The sequence below is a fragment of the Bradysia coprophila genome, chromosome IV (assembly GCF_014529535.1).
Source record: "Bradysia coprophila strain Holo2 chromosome IV, BU_Bcop_v1, whole genome shotgun sequence".
Classification (NCBI taxonomy): domain Eukaryota; kingdom Metazoa; phylum Arthropoda; class Insecta; order Diptera; family Sciaridae; genus Bradysia; species Bradysia coprophila.
Genome location: NC_050738.1, coordinates 5,539,588 through 5,562,259, shown reverse-complemented (window position 1 = coordinate 5,562,259; position 22,672 = coordinate 5,539,588). Strand labels below are relative to the sequence as shown.

General features: G+C 33.8%; 1 protein-coding gene across 5 annotated transcripts in view; it reads left to right on the top strand.

Moving 5' to 3' along the window:
- Positions 1-14,448: 14,448 nt before the first annotated feature.
- The window catches only part of LOC119066723 (synaptotagmin 1-like), a 35,054-nt gene continuing 26,830 nt past the window's right edge, over positions 14,449-22,672 (top strand). For 3 of the 5 annotated variants that reach the window (XM_037169341.1, XM_037169339.1, XM_037169338.1), the window contains exon 1: positions 14,450-14,751. The gene's annotated coding sequence lies outside the window, so the exon portion shown is untranslated. Of the gene's footprint in view, positions 14,752-22,672 lie in introns of all 5 variants that reach the window. The other 2 variants (XM_037169343.1, XM_037169340.1) reach the window with 1 other exon arrangement.

The following is a 22,672-nucleotide window of genomic DNA, read 5'->3' as shown; positions in this document are numbered from 1 at the left end:
CGAGTTCATTTTGAGGAAGAGCTATAGTCTCCATAATTTGTCAGTCAAATATTATGTCGTTACGTCGACCTTCCAATACAGTTCACAACATTTATGGTACGAAAATCGAAATTGCGGTCCCACTACTCAGATTAATTCAAACTCACCAATCCATTTCTACTTAATAATTTCGTATGTAATTCAAATTTGTCCGATTGATGATTCATTGTTGCTTAACACAATTTCCCTGGATTGATTTCATGCGTCAGTAAACCATTCATTAAGCTTGTTATAATTGCATATTTTGCATTGAACAATGTATTGTGTAGTCCACTGTTCATGATGTATGATAAAAGACAGTAAATTAATTATGCAATCGACATGAAATCCAGTCCTGTCTGTCGATGATATTAATGCACTTGTCAGTTTCGTCGAAAAAAAAAAATTGATTTGATATCTGTGCCAACAGCTCAAAACATTCGATTAGCGTATCTCCATTTCGATTTAATTATTTTGCCAGGTTCTCTGGTTTAGTTTATTCCCTTTTATGTATGCTTCGCATTCGATTCGATGGGGTAGTCATAAATAAACTTGGCAAATGATGATTGATGCTTGAAAAAAAAAAAACAGGCGCATGTATTGGTTAGTATACTGGGCATATATAGTCGTTCATATATGAGTAATCATAGAAATATGGGAAAACATTATTGGATAGAGTAATGAATAAAAATTACAAAAGAAATGTGAACGGCAAAGTTGAGTCGAATTGGCTCAGTCAATTTTATGCAGGGGACCGAACTCTCTTTGAGGGACTTTCCTATTGGAGAACTTTCTTCAAGTGTTAGGTTATTTAGGATTGTATGTTCTATCATATCTTCAAAAATAAGCACATTTATCAAATTTTGTTTCGAAACGGCTAATCGTCTGTTGTCGGCAGCAACGATAAAAATAAGTACCTTCCACGTAATGCGGATTTATATAGTAAAACGTACTGTTAAAACAAATGAAGTAAAAGATTTTGTATCGAACATTAGTGGTGGAAGTTCAAACAAAAGAAGTAGCAGATGTTAGGATTATATAGCTATACGTCTGCCGTTTCTAAAAGGTTAAAGAATGAGATACATCTATTTCTTATTGACGTGATTAACATGATTAACCAGTGATTAACATGATGAAGAATCAGTGATTAACCAGCATTTAATCGTAGTCACAAAAATCATGTTGCTGATTAACAGATTAACTGATTAACATGGTTAAATCACAAAAGATTGGTTTTCCCCTCGCTCACTGCCATCAAAAATAACGTTTCCGGATGCTCTGACCCAATTATAGAAGTCACAGTTTTCGAAAGGGATGCACAAATAACAAGAATAGACCGGCTATAAGCCTAGTGAGGTCTTTTTTCTTTCTCTCAATTTTCTCACTTCTCGAGATACCAACTACCAAATACGTGAGTTACAAATAGGCAAGCAGGAAGAATAGTTACTTCAGTCGATATCCAGCTGTTGAACAGTAAACATCGCCACCATCGTTCTATCAGTTTCGTAGTCAACTACCAATTTTGTATTCAACTACCAAACTCAACTATTCAACAACCATTTTGGTATCCAACTACCAGTTTGGTAGTCAACTACCAAATTATCGAATTATAAATAGGCAAGCAGCCTAAATAATCTCATCAGTCGGTTTGCAGCTCTCAAACAGTTAACATCTCTTTCACCTCTCTATCAGTATGGTAGTCAACTACCATTTTGGTAGTTAACTACCAAAAATTCAAACTTTAAATAGGCAAGCAGGCAGAATAATTTTGTCAGTCGGTGCGCAGCTCTCGAATAGTACACATCTCTGCCGAAAATTACGTTTGGTAGTCAATTATAATACTGGCAGTCAGCTACCAACTACAAAATTTTAGAATTGCAATGTTAACTGTGAGCTATCGGTTATCATATAACAAATAATTATTATTTGCCTGGTGTTGATTTTCTCATAGTGACTTTGCAATTTTGAATTTCAGCTGGCAACTACCAAAAATATCAACTACCAAAACTATCAACTACCAAAACTATCAACTACCAAAACTACCACCTACCAAATTTTCGTTTTATAAGTCGGCAAGCAGGTAGAATAATTTCGTCAGTCGGTGCGTAGTTCTCGAATAGTAAACATCTCTGCCAAAAATTACGTTCGGTTGTCAGATCCCTACTACCAAATTTTCGAATTGCAATGCTAACTATGAGCAATCGGTTATCAGATAACAAATAATTATTATTTGCCTGGTATTGATTTGCTCATAGTAGCATTGCAATTTATCATCGTGGCAGCCAACAACCAAATTCTCGAGTTATAAATAGACAAGCAGGCAGAATAATTGCATCAGTCGTTGCGAAGCTCTCGAATAGTAAACATCTCGTTGGTAATTAATTCGGTTGTCAACTATCACCGTGGTAGTCCAACTAGCAACTACCAAATTTTTGAATTGCAATGCCAACTATGAGCGATCGGTTATCAGATAACAAATAATTATTATTTGCCTGGTGTTGATTTGCTCAGAATAATTGCATCAGTCGGTGCAAAGCCCTCGAATAGTAAACATCTCGCTGGTAATTAATTCGGTTGTCAACTATCACCGTGGTAGTCAACTACCAACTACCAAATTTTCGAATTGCAATGCCAACTATGAGCGATTGGTTATCAGATAACAAATAATTATTATTTGCCTGGTGTTGATTTGCTCATAGTAGCTTTGCAATTTTGAATCAAGGCTGTTATCGTCTCATTTTTTATTTGTGACACAGACACATGGACGGACAGACAGACAGACGGACAGATAGGGTTTTTTTCTAAAAGAAAAAAGACCTAAAAATTGGCGTGTTGATGGAAATCTGCTTAAATTTATGAATTTATCTACAGTTCACAGAGATGTCAATTATTAGTTGTACATTGTCATGTCACTCGAAGTGGTACCTATACTATCTGCCAGAAAAGTTAATCTATAGAGTCCCTATCAGTCCCTACTTTGTGCCTGCAAAGTAAATTCTAAGTAAGGAAATATGCGCAAACGCTAAAACGATAAATTCCTGCAACTTTGGGTAGACAATATTGGTAATTGTCTAGTAAAAGCTAGTTTCACTATCTGATTCTAAAAGATTGAATTCGATCAAGGTCAAGTGTTGTACACAAATAGAAATCATGAATTATTTTGAATGGATTTGCCAACGCTCTCGCATATTTGAGTCGAACGAGTCTCTTAGAATGGTTTAATAATTTTTCCTCATAAGTTCAACGAACCCATTGCCTGGATAGCCTACATGTTAAATCGATTAGAAATATTTGCTGTTCTGTACAATGTTTCAATAGATTTGTGAACTCATTGCAGCATCAACTATCCCATCACTCAACCGTTTCCGTAGCGTTTTGCGACAAATACGAAACAATAAAAAAGTGCAAAACTTCCGAACATTTCCATCATTATTTTTGAAAAAAAAAAAACAAAACCGAACAAGAAGTTGCATCACCATCTTCACCATAATCATCATAATTCAAATTCAAATGCCCATTATGGAAAGTGTTTCGCATAATTTCACCATCACAATCTACCACAAGCGTAATTTTTGTCATGTCAAAGCGATTCTCGGTTATAAAATTCACCTGAACGGAAAATACGTGTTGGAATAGACGGACTGTTAGATGATGGTTTTGCCGTTAAACCAATCTCGTCGTGTAGTAAAATAGTTTTTTTTCCTCGTATACCCACTACATCTTGTGTGAACGGAACATACATACCTGTATAAAGCACCGTACTTTGATTCTATATAAAAATGGTAGTGCACTTAAGTGTTCTTATCCTCGTATTTATGGTGAAAATAAGACCTTATTTAAGAAGCTCGTTCCTACAGTAAATGCAACAACATAATGCCAAGTGCTTTGAAATTGTTTGCATATATGTTTTTATATGGCGTACAGACGATGATGGTTACTCTTTTTTTATTGCTGAATGCTTTATGGAACACTACTCTGTGGCATAAAAGGTAAAATGAAAAGTATTATGGAAAATGACTACGCGAAGGAGAAATTTCATCACAGAAAATATATCGTTAATATATGGAAACGGATGCAGGTAAATGGCGTTCGGACAAAATAACCCCGGACGAAATAAATCCGGACATAATGTCCCCTGGACAAAATAACCCCGGACAAAATAACCCGGACAAAATAACTCCGGACAGAATAACTCCCAAATAAAAAAAACGATATAGTTACTCGAATATTTTCAATACACTCAATATATTCGAATATTCATGAGTACATGGTCGATATGTTCGAATATAGTCGAGTACATAGTGGATGTATTCGAATATATTCGAGTATCTTGTCGAATATATTTGATATATGCGAATATAGTCGATATATTCGAATATAATCGATCATGTTTGCTATATGCGAATATAGGCGATACATACATACTAGTATGTAGTCGATATATTCGAATATAGTCTAGTTCTTAGTCGATATATTCGAATATAGTGGAGTGGAGTACTTAGTTGACATATTCGAATATAGTCGTTTATATTTGATATATGCGAATATAGTCGGTATATTCGAATGTAATCGGGTATATAGTCGATATGTTCGATGATAGTCTAGTACGTAGTCGATATATTCGAATATAGTCTAGTTCTTAGTCGATATATTCGAATATAGTGGAGTGGAGTACTTAGTTGACATATTCGAATATAGTCGTTTATATTTGATATATGCGAATATAGTCGGTATATTCGAATGTAATCGGGTATATAGTCGATATGTTCGATGATAGTCTAGTACGTAGTCGATATATTCGAATATAGTCTAGTTCTTAGTCGATATATTTGAATATAGTGGAGTGGAGTACTTAGTTGATATATTCGAACATAGTCGTTTATATTTGATATATGCGAATATAGTCGGTATATTCGAATGTAATCGGGTATATAGTCGATATGTTCGATGATAGTCTAGTACGTAGTCGATATATTCGAATATAGTCTAGTTCTTAGTCGATATATTTGAATATAGTGGAGTGGAGTACTTAGTTGATATATTCGAACATAGTCGTTTATATTTGATATATGCGAATATAGTCGGTATATTCGAATGTAATCGGGTATATAGTCGATATGTTCGATGATAGTCTAGTATGTAGTCGATATATTCGAATATAGTCTAGTTCTTAGTCGATATATTTGAATATAGTGGAGTGGAGTACTTAGTTGATATATTCGAATATAGTCGTTTATATTTGATATATGCGAATATAGTCGGTATATTCGAATGAAATCGAGTATATAGTCGATATGTTCGATGATAGTCTAGTATGTAGTCGATATATTCGAGTATAGTCTAGTTCTTAGTCGACATATTCGACGATAGTCTAGTATATAGTCAACATATTCGAATATAGTCGAGTACATAGTTGTAGTCCATATATTCGATGATAGTAGACATATTCGAGTATAGAGTCAATATATTCAAATTAATAGTCGATATATTAGAATGTACTTGAGTATATAGTCGATATGTTCGAATATACTCAAGTATATAATTGATATAATTTAATAGATTATATGCTGCGCCGCAGGCCGTGGAAAATAAAAAAAAAATAAAAAAGCGGGGTCGAGGGGCGGCAGCCCCCGCAGAGGGGGGTGAAGGGGGGAGTATCCCCCCTTCAATGTCGTCATCATTTAGTCCAGGGGTTATTTTGTCCTGACCTGATCGGGGTTATTTTGACCGGGGTTATTTTGTCCGGGTTATTTTGTCCGGAGTTATTTTGTCCGGGGTTAATAAGTCCTAGAGCCAGGTAAATTTATAAGGAAAAATGAGTGCTGGCGCTGTTTCGTGCAGCATATTATTTTGTTGAGAATGTAAATATTTCTGTCGACTCAATTTTTCATTCCGGGGTGATAAGATTTTTTATTGAATTTTTAGCATATCCTTCTCACAAAGCGTTGCCATTATTCGGATAATTTTTATTCTCCAAATTTTACGGAGAAAAGTTCAATTATCGCCTGTTGGAAGCAAGTACACACCAACGTCGTATAAGTTATATCAAACTGTCCGACAGCCATAAATTCCACGAAAAAGTTTAGTCAAAGAAGTGTGGATACGAAGAACTCTTGTAAACATTTTTTCAGTCGATAAACATTTCGGCATTACGACGAGAAATCAGTTGAATTTTTATGATTGCTTGCATATTTAACGGTCCCTGTTTTGCTTTGTATTTCTTCGATATCTAACGAGAGATGTTAATAAAATAATTTTATCGCCGAACATTTATTTAAATGTCCAAACTTTTCCTTCCATTTTCTCGTTTTTATGGCTATACATTGGATTAGAAGGTCCTTTTCTCCTGTAAGCTTATTTCATTGGAAATCTTCACAATGAATACTGTTAAATCTGTGGCTGATTGTAATATTTAGATGTTGATAAAATACTTGGTACACGAGCGGAAAAGTGATATGGAGGCATATTTTCGAGGCATATTTTCGGATTTAGTAGTAATTGTTGCCACATAAATTTTGTTTAACAAATGAAAACCTAGATTTTTATTTTTTGACTTGTTAGATAAGCGAACGCGTTTTGTAAGGAACTACTGAGACATTGAATTTACAATGTAGATTCTACATTTTCATTTGTTAGACTAAATTTATGTGGGAACAGTTCCAGACCACACCAACTCCCAAATCAGATTTTTTTTTCGTTGGTGTAAACTAATGACGATCGTTTGATGATATAATCGTGAAATCTGATACTACTCACTCTAAAGTATCACTTAGTATCCTAAATCTTGTACTTCATTAGTTTCGACATGCATTTTGCTGTATAAGACAGCTTTTGCCTGAGCTCGTCGATCATTGTCTATGTCGTAGTCGATAACAAATGATTAGTCGTTACTAAACCCATTCGATCAACTGGTCGAATTGAGCTGAACCTGTTTTGATAATTTGGGTCCGATCTGAGCCCAACCTGAAACCTGAAATAATTAATTGGGTCGACCCGTTGGGTTTCAGGTTGATCTGGTTTTTTTTCGATATTTTTTGGACTTATTGTCGAAGAGAAACCGACCTGCAGTTGACCCACAGGTCAATCTGATTTATTCAGGTCAGGTTCAGATTAGTTTTTTTCGACCTGAACCTGAACTGAAAAAGTCAGTTCGATTGATTTTTGAGTCAGGACGAGCCATTCCTATCCTTCCGTTGTATCTCAAAATTCAGAATTGTTTAATATAATGCAAAGGCAACAAACCCTATGATACACAAGACACTTTTCCAGCAGTAGATGTATATTTTGGGCAGGTTTTCCACTTTTAACTTTCGCTTCCAAATAATAGAAAAATTAAGAAAATCCAGTAAAATTTACTTTTGATCACTTAGAAGCGATTAGCTTCCTAATACCGAGTTCTCTACCTCACGTAACCGATTTTAATGAAGGTATTGTCAATGCCTTTCGTTTGCTGTTTGATTATCAGAATCTCAACACTTACGCGGTACACAATACAAGGGATAGGAGGAAGCGAGACGCTAATGGAAAATTGGTGGAAAGTAGATGGTGCTCGCGTCTGCATTTTCAATATATGCTTTTAGGTCTCACTGAATCACTTTTCGTATTTGCTTGTAAAAGAAATAGAAACTCGTTGAAGAACCGGATTAAAAAACCATCAACCAAAACCATACTGGTACAGATTGGAATGTTCTATGCATGAGATGATCACGGCGAAATGCATTTCAATAACTCTCGAGCAAATCGCCAAATGTTACATAAAAAATACATCCGATTTGCGGTGGCAAACAAGAAACACAGAGAGAAAAAGAAAACTGTCAATAAACCTGATAGAGGAAATTCAATCGACCGAGTTTCCAGAATTTAAATTAAATATATTTTCCTGTTCGAATTGATATGCCCAATTTGATAAACTCTCATTTTGTAAGCTGCTTTCCCGGTTTGAATATTTACCGTTTTCTTTTTCTAGCGTGTCAAAGAAATTCATTCGGGATTTTTATTCACCAAATTTTTTTTCTTTTTTTTCGCAACATACGGAGGGAATATAATACACCACATATTGCTACAAAAGTTTATTTTTCTCTTTAAAAAAAATCCGTAATTGAATATAAAATAGATAGTTCACTTCACATCGCATACATGTCACACGAAGCACATAACTATCGTATGGTGATACACAAACACACACATGGTGGGTAGAAAGAGAGTACATTTTATGCAATATATGAATTGGAGTGGCGGAATAGTGAATTTAAAAAATTCACTGGAGCTGTGTATATTGTGAAAATATTAGACAAACTCGAACGAACTTACTGTACGTATGCACGGTTTTATAATATTAGATCGGAAACAAAGGGAAAAAAGGGACATAAAATAAACGCAAAGTGTGACTTAAATTTAAAATTGGTTTGTTTGCTTGAGTATATCGTGTCGTGTGTTGTTGGGATACAAACAAAAAAAAACCTTATACTTGTACCACATATTGTATTGCTGTTTTGTGTTTTATTAGCTACTTCATATCGTACACGAATATATTTTTAGATGATGCAAGCTTATATAGATATAGATAATGCATAAATTCATCATGATATACATGTACCCAGTACCCCAGCTACACACAATACAATTTTCCTAGCTAGCTAGCACCCATGTCATATATAATTTAATTTAAACATAAATTTCAATTATAACACGATTTACATATGTCTCTGTGAAATATTAATCTGAAATATTTCTATATTTCTCCAAGCAATGTACATATCATTTTCTCGTTACACGTTTCTCTGGTACATCCAATTTCTCTATACCAGTGTTATAGATAGAAGAGAACGACACATAGGGTTTCGAATTAATGTTAAACAAAAGGATATAATGAAATTGTGATTTTGTTAAGTTTGAAGATGATTAAACTTTAATTTAGTTTTTGGATTCGTATCGTTTTGTTTGATTACAGATTTCACTCTTTGTCTACTCTTTTTTTTCAAATACAACTGATTTTCATTTACAGACACGGTTTACAACAAAGAAATCTTAATTGAACAGTTCTATTGTTCATGATGGCTCAAATTTGTAGGTCTTTTTAAAATAAATAAGAGAAAATACTAGAAATCGTCAAATTACAAAAAAGGGGTATAAAAAACGGATATGATTGGTGAGTTGATGGGATTCATGAGGTGACCGAAATTAATTTGGATACACGATCTGTAATGGGTATTCCGCACTGATTTTTTTCATACTACTATCGACACTTTTGATTCGAGTACAAAACTGTTACAAACAGCAAACCTCAAAAAGTTGTTATTTTGTTGACCGACTGTCCATGTTTAAGAAAAGTTTTCTTGATTTTCTCGGATTTTCATTAAACTTCACAATTTTCATAAATTTTCTCTTAATCAAGAAAATTCGGAAAAACAATTCAAATTTTACGAATTTTCTAGATTTTCCAAAATTTTCTCGATTTTCTAAAATTTCCTAAAATTTTCTATATTTTCCACAATTCTAAAAAATTTGAGATTGTCCAAAATTTTCTTCATAAGTTTGCTTTGAGATAATCAAGAAAATCAATTTTCAGGAATTTCAGGAATTTCAGGAATTTCAGGAATTTTTCTCAATTTTCTTAAACAAGAAAGAGGTGGACGTTTTACAGGAATAAGATGCAAACATAGAAAAACATGAAGACAAACATTTGTGTAACATTATCTCAAAGCTTTCCCAGATATATATCAAAATTTAGCTTGAAGTGGACTCTTAAAACATTCATTTTCAATTTCTTGCTAATTGCAGTGCCAATCAGTACTGTCATCTCTGGTAATAATATTATTATCCAAGTTTGTGTATATATTTGCATGAAACCGGAATATTTCATGTGGGATATTTTGACAACTTTTCAACTTCAAATGAAACTGAAGGAACTTGAATTAGTCAATACTTTTGACAGTAATGTCTTGCAGATCTAAGGGTGAGGACATTGGGCTAAAAATGAAAGAAGATTTACATTTGTGGAAACAATTTTTTTTGACAAACATTTTTAGTAGGATAACACCATATAAACAATGGACTGCCCTTAACAAAAATTTCCTGAGTTCTTAGTCGGTTTCATTTCGTCGAATGCCATATATGCCATCTGTCACCAAGAGCCACAACAAAATAGAATGAGCTTTGATTGATGAAAACAATTTGCTTGAAAAGAACGAGCGATCTATTTGTAGGACTTTAGGCGAAACCTGAAATCAAAGTCAGTCTAAGCCTGTACCTAATTAGATATAGTCTCAACCAATGACATAATAGTATAATGTCATTGGTCTTAACTTACTTGAAAACTGAATGAATGCTTCAGTTGCACCCACAAATGTTTCAGGACAGTGCGTTTAGATCATTTTCAATGTCGTTTAAGAAATCAAATAAGTTGTAATTTTTACAAGGCCAGTCACTGTATTAAAGAAGTTGTCATTGTTTGAGGTTAGATTTGTGAAAGTGACAGCTTATTTGACACACGCATCTTCTATATAATTAAACAGTAAATTGTTTTAAAAAACCAGTTTTCCGAATAAGTTGTTTAGACTATCCTTCTCATCTGCCCATTGTGACACATTTGTTGTAGGCGTCACCCCCACCGAAATAAGATCTTTTGTGGATACAGGGACTTGCGTCACACTTCCACTGTAAGAAGTTTTGGGCAATTGAAGATTACAGTAAAAAGAAGAAACGTCGAACATGAAATCATATCAATCTTGAACTGTAGTCCTCGCTACAAGCAAAACTGTCCACGCCAATATTTATATTACGTAAATGCTATTCGCACACTTTATAATACGAAATAATTAATAGCCACGAAAATACTATTCGCACATTGTGCAGAATAGCTATAGTACATAAAGTCACTATTCGCGAATAGCCAAAGTGACTATTCGCGCAATGTGTGAACAGCATTGACCTAATATTAAGCGTGGTGTGGGCAATTAGAAAAACAAAGTAATTTTCTGGCAGTATCAGAATATCGAGAAAGAGGTATCCGTATCCAGCCACAGAATTATTCATTAGAATACATTATCATGAATATTATGGTCAATCAGTAATTAGCTTGAAAATCTAAAGTTTAAAAAAAAATTCATGGGAAAAGTTTCTGCTTCATTTACATATTCCATGTTCCATAAAAAAAAATGTTGAAAGGGGGTTTGAGAAGTCAAGTTATGTTGAAATGAACAAATATCCGAAAATCTATTATAGACTGTGTACTACACTATATAGACTCACTAACTTCTCCGTTTAAATTGCCATAAATTGTGCAACCCATTTACATTGATACGGCATTAAGCGATTACACAAAGTTGTAGTTAAAATAAAGTGGAAGTGACACAGCAGTTTTATTAACGGACCACAAAATCATAATGCCATAAAAATATCGCACAGCAAATGATGATAATATGGGTAATTACAATATTTCCTCTCCGGAGCTTCGTCGGCTAATTGAAATTGCAATTTCAGTTAATTATTATAATTGAAATAACTTTTTAATGGCATTTCTCAGTTTATTCTTTTTTATTTTTTGCTCTCGACATTCTGCGTTCATCGTTTGGTTGTGCCCCCAAGTTTTCTTATCTACCCAATTCGTTACGTGGGCTCGTAAATTTTTAATTTTCTTTATTTTCCGTGGCTTCAGTTTTATCTTAGCGAGAACAGGCCGAGCAGATTGGTATATTTGCTTGGAGAAGTAATTGGATTTTAATTGTTTGTGTGATTCAATTTTGGCTATATGGTTGTGGTGAAGTCGTACAATTGAAAGTATGGTTTATTAAAGTGGTGGAAATAAATTTGATGGCTGAGTTAGCGGAACTAATTTTAAATCATTTCAATGCTCTGTACTGTTCGGATGATATGGCTTCCTTTGGCACTTAAGACAAGGACTTTGACTCGGTTTAAGGGCCATAAAAATGTCGAGCGAAAGTTATTTGTTATCTAGCGTCTGGAATGAAGTAAAAGATTTTGTACTTCAATCGATCGAAATTAGGCTCTGAACAGGTTAACACTAAAACACTGACAATGGCAGCTGAAAGCAAAATTTAAACGGTTCAGTGGATTCTTTCTAATATCATTAGTACACAAAACGTCTTTTCTTCGATGGAAGAGCCATTAGATAATTTTGCTGCCACCACCTTTGCGATCATAACATGTTCTTTCAGAACCTAAAATTAATAGATTCGTGAGTTTATGTTTAGGTAAACCGGAATACTTAACCATTAATTTCATGACTTTAGTCAATTTAATACATCTCCTACAGTCAGTGGTGTAATGGATTTTCATATATATCACAAGTCTAATAATTTTACATTGAAAAGCACAATACTGCCACTTCAGCGATTCAATAGCCATCTAAACGAAAATTTAGTATTCTTACCGAAACTTACAAGCTTTTCTTTAAAGCTCCAACGTAAAGTTTATGAAGCTTTAATTTCAAAAGTTCATCAATTTGAAGTGGTTGTTTTGAATGTTACATATAAAAACGATTTCGAGTTTTAGTTGGGGTTCATAGTACTGGAAAAACGTTTGTAGAGCGGAGGAACCAGACAATAAATTTTAAAAGTTTATTGTAGAAAGTAAGAAGAAATTTATGAATTATTCGAGTGAATGCTGGTTTATGTTTTTCCAAGTTCGAAGTGGAATATTTTTTAGCTCAAGCCCTTACAGTTAACTGAAATGTATACATAATTCCTTAGCTATAAAGCTAAAGATGAATGAATTTTTAGGTACTTAATAGATGTGTAGACTATCATCGAGGCCATAAGCAGCTTAACTCGTGGGGCGAAAGTATCAACTTTCATAGTTGGCATAAAAAGAGAATTGATTTATCGTGCAATTTATTTATTCACGTAAGAAAATTAACGAATTACAAATTAAAAATTTCATCCAACGCTTTGAATTGATTTACATTCGTTGATATTTCAATTGATTTTATTTGCTTGTGTTTTCTCTTAATTACTTTCAATTCCAGTCAAAATTCCTTTTAATTTCACGTAAATCTTCCGATTTCTCGTAAATTCTAATCAATTAATCAATTTACCAGATCCTCCTACAATTCCGAGCAGAGTTCGTATCTCCAAAATCTCACATGAAAATTACTTCTACAAACGGCCAATGTATCACGGTAGAATAACTAGATCTCCTACTTCTTTTGCATTGTATCTTCATGTTTTTCATATAAAATCTTCTACATCGACGGTATTACCGCATATTTTGGTAGATAAAAGAAGATTGACAGAAGCTCATCTCTTATTATTGTCGTTGTTGTTGATAACAGATGGACAGTCGTCTCTGTAAGCTTTATATCGAATCCATTCTAAGTTAACCATTTGAAAACCAAGGATAGCAAACAAACTTTGTTTTGACGCAGTCAAAATACCAACTTGTTTTAACAAATTTGACACTGATTTTCTTTGTGATGGAATTGCCGTGCCGTGCTTTTTTTTAAGCAATATCGACATCACACAAAACCACAAAATTTCAACCAATTACATACCAAAATGATTGAGCAAAACACAAAAAAACAAATGACAGACACAAATTATTCACTTTCGAACTGGTGATAAGAAACATAATATTTTCAACACAAAAAGGACATGGCCAAGGCAGCTCTCTAGCAACATCACACCAATTGTTTACAAAATTAGGAGGCCACAGATCGTACAGTGTCGGCTTGTAATTTTCATCATTTTAGAAGTGTATGAATACAGTGTAATGAAATTTACGAGCCGACACTGTACGATTTTTGGCCTCCTAATTTTGCAAACAATCAGTGTGATATTGCTAGAGAGCTGCCTTGACATGGATGTTCGTACTTCAGTTATTTTATATTTAAAAGTGTAAAATATTCTATGACAGCATACACGGTGCAGTTTTATCACCCTAATTTTCCTAGTTTGTTTGCTAGAGAGGGTATTGGCATAACTCGTTTCCCGCGAAAATCATCGTCGATTTCTATTGTCATACTCACCTGAATAAATACTTGAAATGAGTAAAAATGAAAGGTTCAACGAACATTCTCGTTTCGACCAAATAGAGCATATTCTGTTCGTGCACTTAATTTGCATGAACTACTGCAACAACCAAATTACCACCTACAATCTAATCAATTTCTATTCAATCGTAACGTAAACAAACCGAGTGTGTGAATTGTTTCAATGATGAAAAATCGAAATTTTCAAATCATTGTTATAGTTGTTCCATGAGAACAGAACGTGGCCAATAAAATCATTCGTCTGAGAAATTTGAATTCGTAAAATTTACCTCAAGTGTGAAGTTTGTCGCATTGTACACCAGTACACAAGCTTTCTAGTGTTATCACCAAAATATTGTGTGAAAAGCTCTTCAAATCCATGCGCATCTATGGCAGAAATACAATACGCAAACTCTTCAATTAAATTATTGTGGAATTGTAGAACGAAAAAGATATTCATTCCGTCACATCCAATTTTCATCGAAATCGATTTTCCACATTCACATAAAAGCCACCATCTTGGTATATGTCCGGAAAATCGTTTGCTCTTGGTTGCACGTACAATCGGTATTTTAAAACGGAATTGTTGGTGGAAAACTGGTGAAAAATTGTCGAAAACAAGTTCAAAGTGTGTTTTAAGTTAAGATGCGATTGATGTAGTGTTGAATGGAACTGTAACATTGAATTTTAGTGGATATATTCGCAAAATTGGATTAACGACATTTCGAAAAGAAATCATTTTTTAGGTGAGAGCTTTTTCCCCGTACACTTTTCATCCATTGACTTTATTTCGATATTGAAGCAATTCGTATGAATGAATGAGGGCTCTGGTTACGTAAATATTTTCCATTCAAGTGAAGTCAAATGGACTGACATTATTCGTGATTTGACGATTTCAACCATTCTGATAAAACGGAATTTTGATTGACCTTAAAAAGCTGAAGGTGTTTTTTTTCTATGCTTTACAAATCCTCGGTATTCCTTTTATCTCTTCCATTGAAGTGTACAGAAGAAAAGACCAAGTTTATACGTATGCGAGTACAACTTCGATCGACCGATAAAGAAAATTCTTAATTAACAAAATAATATTTTATGAAGGCGTTAAAAACGCTGATGGGATCTACTATCAACAGTAACCCATAAAAGAGGCTTAAAAGCACATAAAAGACGAGATTTAGCTTTCGAAATATTTCCATCGAAAGTTCGTCATTGCCTATCAACTCTGTCTTTATGATTTTTCAATATTTTTTCGTCGTTTCAACAGAATAAGATTCAGTGTTCAGTGTACTCAATTCTAAATTGTATTTGGGGCCAATGCATTGGAAAAAAGCTCGATTATTGCAGCCACTAAACGTATCATTGTAAGAGTTTTTCCACACACAAAAAATACAGAACGAAATTTCGCTATTTCTCTATGGGATGTGGTGATGGATCAATAAAACGAAGTTATACAGAAATAATGCGTTGATAGTAAATTTTGCACACAATTACAAGAGTTTAGAAGTAGAATGGAGATCGTGTTGTGGTTACGTCGTATTAACGAAAATTGTTATGGGGAAGGTCGTGTCAACATATAATTTGATATTCAAGTCTGGCGATAAAAAAAATGAATTTCTTTTTACCGTTGTGTGTATACTGTGGCTTTTTCAATAACAAAATATTGTTCTGGGGTGCGAAAATGTCATGTGGATTGAATAAATAAATTTATTTGCGTTCTGCATCGATTACATATCTAATCGCCCTTTGGATAATATAGACGGTGCTTCTCACTGGTGATTCATTCAATTACAATCAATTGAACTAATTGGTTGAAAGCGGGTCGGTATGATGATTATTTTCCACATTTGTTATGTGCCATTTAAAGGGAAAAAAATTGCAAAATATTCCACATCGTTGTGTGATCGATATTCAATAATTCATTTTTAATGTGCCCGTCCGGTCAGCCTACGCAATTTATTTATATGTCAAAATGAGAGGAAATGTTTCTGGGAATAATACTGATTCGTCGTGTCGTAGATGATTTGGATAATTTAAATGTTCAGTGATGAACATGTACGTACAGTCATTACGTTTTTCGAGAACACCAAAAAAAATCAAAACGTTAAGTAACCAAGTCAAGGATTAGAATCACAATCATCTCAAAATACGAAAGACCACGGCAGAGTAAAACCAGGCAGGAGCCGTTCATTTTTCGAATGTCAAATAAGGGACCCAATCCATTGTTTGAAAATGAACACCGTCACAAGTTGAATTAACCTAATTCGCAAAATATAGGGCTTCTAGATAGTTCAGGTACCTTGTCAAATAAACTGGTGCTGCCTGGTTTTCCTTTGCTGTCCTTCAGCAATGAATGAAATGCGTTACGGCCTTGAATAACTTAAAAGACCCATAGTACTTAATGACATATTAGTATCCGATCCGAGAAATTCTTTAAATCATTTTTTTTACCATGAAGGCTATGATGGCTCAATTTTGAGGAAATGTAAGAAAATGGAAACGAAACACAAAAATGAGCCAAAAATGATTTATTTGAAATTATTTAAGAGGAATCACCACTCGGCTAAATTGTAGCCTACATTGCTGCGTTTTTTATTATTTGATCGGCGATATCTTTAAAAAGAAAAAGTTTTTCAAAAATGTGGAACCATTATTTTCTGTAAAAGTATGTTAGCTTTAAATGAAAAATATTTTTTTAGCCATAGGTTTTATGTGCACCGAGAAAATCGTGCAGATTACCCAAATTTGGTGATTCCTCTTAAGGCCAGAACTCATTTCTCTCATTGCTGCAGCAGTACTTCCAGCACATTCTTCTTCGTCACATAAAGTGCCTTAAGTCCAAAGCAGAATGAAATGACTCGTATTGTACTTTTATCTGAGTACTGACCTCGGCACCTCGCTTTGCCTCCTATCAACTTTAAACACCACCCAAAAGTTAATTTTTTTACGTTACCTTTTACGATTTGTGATGTAACTTTGGCTCATCCATTCAAAATATATCCGATGTTAAGCTACGAAACGATGGGAAATTGAAACAGATGGTCCTCTCACTTATAACGCTTCATTTTTGTTTGGTAAATTATTCCCGAAAAGCCTGCGGATATTTTTCCTTTTTTGCTTTTCAATTTAAAACATTCAGACAACAACAAAAAAGTGGTACATTTATAATTGAAAGAATGGTTGTTGTTGTTCCGTTCATGGAGCAAAATACGCTCATTTTTTTCTTCTTCAAATACTTAAAAACAAAGAAAAAATTCGAGCTAAAAGAGCATCATGTTTATTTGATGTGATGTGGAGCTTTGGTGAATTATTGATTGTATGTTTTCATTATTTTGCGAGTATCTATTTACCTCAAGTGGTTTATAAAACCACACTGTTTTAAAGAGAGATATGGACTTTTATCCGGATGAATATTTTTCAAACCGAATTTTCTTATATTCTCACATGAATATTACATAATGTTCATGATGGTGTGGACTCAATATTTTTGTTCTGTAAAAAGTTCTCTCTGACCAATAGGGAAAAGCTTTACGTTTTCTATAACTGTCGTAGATATTTTTTCTCTTTTTTTTCAAAGTTTTGTGGCTTAACAGCCATTAATCCGTTAAAAACAACGTCGATAAAAGCCTCGATAAAAGCAGCACAAACTCTGGCTAGTGTCTGTTTATCTTATTATCTAAATGCCGAAAAGGGGATGTCCAATTAGCGAATTATAAGAAAAGTTGAAGATTCATAGATTTAGCTGCATTGCGTTGTTTTAGATATTCACATAACAAACACCTATAAGTAACTAATGTAGTTAAAGACTGTATGTACATCAACAGGCAATGATTTATACAAAAGAAGTAATAGATTTGATGATAATACTTAGATGGATTTATTAGGGTTTTGTAAGGCTTCTTCAATTGAGAAGTAGGTAACCAGATCAAAGATCCTTTGTTCTCTACTCCCTGATCTTACTAGAGTGGACAATCCCTATGCACACCAGTCTCTGGTGCCAGACCACAAGAAAAGATAGAGTCGACCAATATATTCTGTGGTGATGAGTGTTAGGCTTGCAGTGGTTCGTGATCCTTGCAGTGGTTCGTGCTCGCACCAACTACTCACCTTATTTCCAATCTCGTATGTTAGATCACTTAATACATACTCATACACTTCGTTCTATACTCACTCACATTTAATAATAACAATAAAAAAAACTCGCAGGATTTACGCGAGCGACGCTTCGCCTGATGTTGTGTCCATCATTTCTAATATTAACTAACAACTCAAATTGTCTCAATTCAATATTCAAACTCATGCAACGTACATATTTTCACAGACGGTACACTTATGGTGTTCACACATTCACTGGTGTAACTGTACATACAAGCATTGAGTTTTATTACGAACACAATTACTTGAGATATTTTTAGCGTAGTTTGGCGGTGACGAACAACTGAACGATAAAACTGATTTTCGTTGGATTGTCTCTGGAGGTTAATTAATTCGGTGGAGCCATAAAAACCCACTAGAATTAGTTGTTAATGGAAAAGTAACAACAACAAAATGTTTGGTTTATTTTCAGTTGATGTCCTAATTGTTAGTTTGTAAAGGCTTCAGGACCAAGTTTTCGTAAAGAAATTTCTTACGATAAAAATTTCAATGACTCGGTGTAACTACGAACTGGATCTTCATGGCTTAAAAGCTGCCTCATTCTATTCTTAACTTACCCATCGTAACGATGTGGTGTAACATTAACGTTTCATTGTGTTTTTGTCTATTGAATCTCATCGATAAATTCAGAATAAAAATGATTTATTTACCGTGCCTACGACAAAACTTTGCGATAACGAACTAAATACGTGATTGAATTCGTTATTGAAACGATTACATCTGACAAACTCAGCGATGCTTTTCTGTTCATTTTCTGTGATTGTTGTTCTATAATTACAAATTGATGTAACAGTATTGTCATTCAATGCTCCTTGATCATAACGTATATATATCGATACATAAATAGAAGGATGAAATGACGCATTACATTATTATAGTTAGTCAATCGTAGAACATTATTTAAAGAGGATCATTTTTGTAGACTAACAAATATACACAGAAGCCAGTTGTGAGTGTTAGTCATCGATATTTACAGTTTTGTTTTGGGGTAGCAGCTTGCAAGGTCAGTATCTCTAGTTAAAAAACTTTAAACTTTGAGCACTTATGGTTGCTGTCGTTGAAGTGTCTTATATTCAAAAGTGTATTGAATGAGAGAAGACATAGACACAGACTTTGATTATTAAATTTCTCTTAACAAGGCGCTGTGAAATAATTATCCTAAAACAGGACCAATGTATCACGCACTAGCCTGTTACAGACAGCTGTCATCTGTTATCAACAACGACAGCAAGAATAAACGACAAGCTCTGACTGATGAGTTATTATATAGCAAAAATCATGTTCAAAACAAATGAAGTAAAAGATTTTTGAAATCAATCTACGAAAATCTTCGATCAAATGAAGTAATAGTTTGAATAGTAAAACTGTTAATATGCTTGCCGTCTGTGACAGGCTAGAGGCCCAATGACGACCTAGGTCCTAGCTGTGACCACTGTATCCTACTTAGTGAATTACTTAGTTTACTTTCTCCGACTTAAACAACCGACATACCACGCCCCAAATCGAAATCTTAGGTATATTAGTTTGATATTGTCTTATGCAGCAAAGTGATTGCTAAAAGTAATGAAGAAATAGATTGTGTAGCAAACCCTATGCGATACTTTAAACGAACGAAGTAACAGATTTGGTGATTGTATTAAGATATGTTTACACTCATGAATGCCACAGAGAACCTTCTATGAAAGATTTTTCTCTTAATTATTCATGATTTTTGTTTTTTTTTGCTGTTGTAAATATTCTAATTTTTTCAATTGAGGCCAGGTTATGGTCGAATATATCGTACAGATGTAAGCGAACATATAACCTGACCTTAAGTATATTTTTTCGGAAATAAATGAAATGTATCATTTCAGTAGAGTTTGGTTAGTAGAGTAAATGTTTCGTGACCTTCAGAAGTTTACCTATTCACGCATACCTCAAACTGACATGATATGTCATGATTTGTAGATTATATCCGCAAGTAAATTCGATTTTGTTTTTACATGATCGGGAACACTTTCTGACTTAAACTGTCCAAACCAACCATTTTGAAACTACATTATTCAGCGCTACTTAATCCAGTTAATAGTATTAGTTTCACTTCACACATGTCAGAGAAATTATGACATCTAAGTCTAGTACTTCGAAAATCAAAAATTACTTTCGAACAATGGGAAAAGTGAATTAAAAAAAAGGATTCTCTGTATCAACCTGAGTGCAACCAGCGGTCAGGCAATTTAAAAAATAAATTGAAATGTATAATTCACCTCACCACTGTTTCCACAGATTTCCACGTCTTTTTTAACAATAAGTACCGAATTGCAGATATTACGAAATAAAATCTTAAACGAGAAAATTTCAGATTTCTCTTGCTAATTTTTCCTCGTTTATCAAAATTGAAAATGACTTTTCATCGCATACAAAATGTGCTACAAAAATCAGCTCAAAAAGTTTTTAATTTCTTTCTAAAATGTTAGTACTCTAATAGCAGATGAAAACGCCATGAGGATAATATATAACGTATGCAGTTGGAAAGGAAATATAATTATGCTCAAGCTAAAATAGAATGTCACAGTCCATTTCAGCATTAGAATCACCAGCCAAAACCAGGGCCTATTTTTGAGAACTTAATTCTTGAAAAAAATCCTAAAAATTCTTAAATTCCTTACAATTTAAGAATTTTGTAAGAATTAATTGGAATTTTTAAGAATTAAATTCCCAAAAAATAGCAGGCGCTTTTAATCGAACTTGTGATATTTCCTTTGATCTGTGAGCAATTGTAAATTGTAAAAAATACAAAGAGCATACCCATTCGTTGGCTCGAGACCATGACACACAAACAGTTTAAATTTTTAATTTTTATTATGTCAGCCTAAAAACTGTCTATCGATTTTTCTGGTAACATTATTCGTATCCAAATAACTTCACCATAATGCCGAATACCGCACAACTTCGTTGTAAATCAAACAGACCTAGAAGTAAAAATAGTCGAAAAATAGCAAGAGAGTATATTATACGACTGTGCAGACTGTACGACTGTTCGACCAAAGGCAAATAGAAAAAGGAAAACTTTTGCAAATTATAAAAATACAGAGATAAATACGGATTTTATTGTGTATTCAGCCTCTATACAATGTTTACATCGATTTTATGCCTTCGGGTTGTTATTGATAGTATCATAGCCATTCTATTTAATCAATAGAAGACAAGCAAAATGAATTACCAGTGTGTACATAATCACGTTCGTTTCAAGATAATTTCGGAAGACACACCATTGATACAGACTTTTCGGGAGATTTGTTTTCCTTCGTAGGAAGGTTAATTAAGTCAGAAATGATTTCAAGTTCAAGACAATGAGGAGCAAACAATACAGTAAGTGGCAACGAATGGAATTCTTTTATCGTTCGACTGTTTGCAGTGGAATTATAAGAAATTATTACTCGCTCGAAAGATCAAACTTTTCCGATTACATTCTCCCAAACGTACGCCGGTGTATAATACCTCTTCCTTTCTGAATTTATTTTCATCCACTTAGACTTCATGAATATGGATTTACTCATCAAAAAATGAATAATTAATTTTCCTGTACATTCGTCGGTTAACATGAAGTTGTATGCTTGATATCAACGTAATTCTCCGTCGACAACTACCGAAGAAGTTGCTTTCGTACAACGTCATGCCAGTGGCATACAAATAACCTATACACTCTTCATGTAATTATTCCAGTTTCTTATTAGTTTTCATCGTAATTTATGTGTTAGGCTTAGTATATTTTTCCTTACAGACTTTTCGAGCAAAAGAAATGTAAATTTTGTGTCACAATAACGGCGACAGATCGGCTTGAACACATTGCCACCAAGATATCGTTTGACCTATATGAACCTTGATTATGGTTTCGGTTTTATTGCCAAAATCCTTGGTCCTTTTCACTTGATTTATATTCAACATTAAACGAGAAGTATTTTACTGTGGTCGGAATCTTAATGTTAGTCCAAGACAGAGACAGAGAACAAGAGGACTATGAAGTGAATTTTTATTACAAAAAATATAATTTTTCGGATGGCTCGTATTCCGTCCAAGTTCAATTTTGCACGAAATGTCCTTCATATTAAGTTCATCATTTTCGTAATTTTTGATCAAACGAAAAGCAATTAAATTTTCTAACATTGTACACCATTTACCTCAACAGGAATTGCGAACGCGTTTTGCATAATTGTATGTAGAACGTATGAATGTTACTCTAAGATACTCTACGTTTCCCAATTCCACTTGCCTGGTTCTTCGTATCTTAGTTACAAACCGATTGCCATGCCGATGTAACCTGCCAGAGAATATGTGTAGATTTTATGCAGCTCAATTTAAAAGAAGGGGTAGCACCATCGATAGTCATGTCTCACACCCATTTACGTTTGGAATTAAAGTATTCGCTTCTTTTATTTGTAACAAGCTGAGTTCAAAATATACTTTCCAGTCAAAAACTATTTTGATTGGCAACAAAAGTATTGGTCTTTTACGTTAACTAAGGCTCGGAACTGG